This window comes from Hypanus sabinus, chromosome 9 (assembly GCF_030144855.1).
Source record: "Hypanus sabinus isolate sHypSab1 chromosome 9, sHypSab1.hap1, whole genome shotgun sequence".
Classification (NCBI taxonomy): Eukaryota; Metazoa; Chordata; class Chondrichthyes; order Myliobatiformes; family Dasyatidae; genus Hypanus; species Hypanus sabinus.
In genome coordinates, this window is record NC_082714.1 from 52,867,748 (window position 1) to 52,870,163 (window position 2,416).

Genomic DNA, 2,416 nt, shown 5'->3' on the forward strand with positions numbered 1-2,416 from the left:
TGAGGCTCAATTTGGAGTATTATGTGCAGTTTTAGTCACTTACCTACAGGAAAGATGTAAGTAAGATTGAAAGAGTACAGAGAAGATCTACAAGGACATTGCTGGGACTAGAGGGTCTGAGCTATAAGGAAAGATTGAATAGACCTTTATTCCCTAAAACATAGATTACTTGTAGATTTGCTAGAGGTATACAAAATTACGAAGTGTATAGATATGGTAAATACAAGCAGGCTGTTTCCACTGAGGTTGGGTAAGACCACAGCTAAAAGTCATAGGTTAAGGGTGAAAGGTGAAATGTTTAAGGGTAACATGAGGGGAAACCTCTTCACTGAGTGTGTGATGAGAGTGTGAGACTAGCTGCCAAGCAAGTGGTGGATGGGATTTTGATTTCAGCCTTTAAGAGAAGTTTGGATGGAAGTGGTATGGAGGGCTATAGTCAGGGTGCAGGTTGATTGGACTGGGCAGTTTAAATGGTTTAGTACAGATCAGATGGGCCAAAGGCCTGTTTCTGTGCTGTAATTTCCATTGCTCTAAGACATCCTGCTTCCTCTTGCACTTCTCTCAGTCATGTTTCTGTTATAAGCATACTATGCTCCTCAGAGAAAATCAACATTCTGAGTTGGCCTGCTCATCCTAAGCACTGAAATAAATCCTGTTTAACTCAAGTGTTTCTTTCCCTGCCTTTACCGTGTCCCTGGATACCCTGATTATTAAATTTGTCCTCCATTGTTACTGCTATATGCAGGCCATTACTTCATAGAAAGTGGAACCTAACATCATGGGTGGCTGTGACGCTTCACTCCTAGGTGAGCTCAATGCCTTTTATGCGCACTTTGAAAGGGAGAATAAAACTACTCCTGTGCGAATCTCTGCAGAATCTGATGGCCATGTGACCTCTGTCTCAGGGGCTGACATTAGAGCATCTTTCATGAGGGTGAATCCTCACAAAGCATCATGCCCTGATGCTGTACCTGGCAGGGATGTGAAAACCTGTGCCAACCAACTGGCAGGAGCGTTCAAGGTCATCTGTAATCTCTCACTGCCGTAGTCGAAGATTCCCACCTGCTTCAAAGGGCGATAGTCATACCAGTGCCCAGGGAGAGCAGGGTGAGCTGTCTCAATGATTGTCACCAGTTGCACTCACATGCAAGTGCTCTGAGAGGTTGGTTAGGGATAGGATCAACTCCTGCCTAAGCAAGGGCCTGGACCCAATGCAATCTGCCTAGCGCCACACTAAGTCTACAGCAGATGCAATCTCAGTACTCTCCACTCAGCCTTGCATCACCTGGACGACTGCAATACTTACGTTGGGCTGCAGTTTATTGATTACAGCTCAGTGTTTAACACAATCATACCAACAGTTCTAATCAACAAGTTCCAAACCCTGGGCCTCTGTATCTCTCTGTGCAATTGGATCTTTGACTTCCTCATTGGAAGACCACAGTCAGTGCAGATCAGGAAGAACATCTCCTCCACACTAACAATCAGGCATGCCTTAATCTTCAGTGTTCTCTTACACTCATGATGGTGTAGCTCGGCACAGCTCAAACACTATCTAAAATTTGCCAATGACACAACTACAGTATTTTGGCAGAATTTCAGACAGTGATGAGGAGGGGTGAAGGCGGGAGATAGATCAGCTGGATGAGTGGAATTAGAACAACAGCCTTGCATTCAACATCAGTAAGATCAAGGAACTGACTGTGGACTTCAGAAAGGGGAAGCTGAGGGAACACACACACACACTGGTCCTCATTGAGGGAAAGGGTGATCAGATTCAAGCTCCTTGGTGTCAACAGTTCTGAAGATCTATCCTGGGTCCAACATATTGATGCAATTTAAAGAAGGCATGACAGTGGCTTCATTTCTTTAGGAGTTTGAGGAGACTTGGTATGTTATCAAGACACTCGTACATTTCTACAGGTGTATCTTGGAGAGCATTCTGTTTGGTACAGAGAAGCCACTGCACAGGATTGGGAAAAGCTGCAGGAAGCTGTAAAGTCCTCCTGCTCTATCATGGGCTACAGCCTCTCCAGCATTGAGTACACCTTCAAAAGGAGGTGCCTCAAAAAGGTAGCATCCATCTTTAAGAACCCCCATCACCCATGACATGCCCTCTTCTCGTTGTTACCATCAGAGAAAGTACAGGAGGCTGAAAGACACACACTCAACGTTTCAGGAACACCTTCTCCCATTCCACCATTAGATTTCTGAATGGGCAATGAACCCATGAACACTAGTATTTTTAAATCTCTTTTTGCACTACTTATTTTATTTTAAATATGTATTTTCATAGATTTTTCACATTATAATGTATTGCAATGTGCTGCTGCTGCAACAACAACAACACATGGCAGTGGTATTAAAGCTGATTCTCATTGACTCACTTCTGCTCAGAGTCTTAACAGTTGCTGTT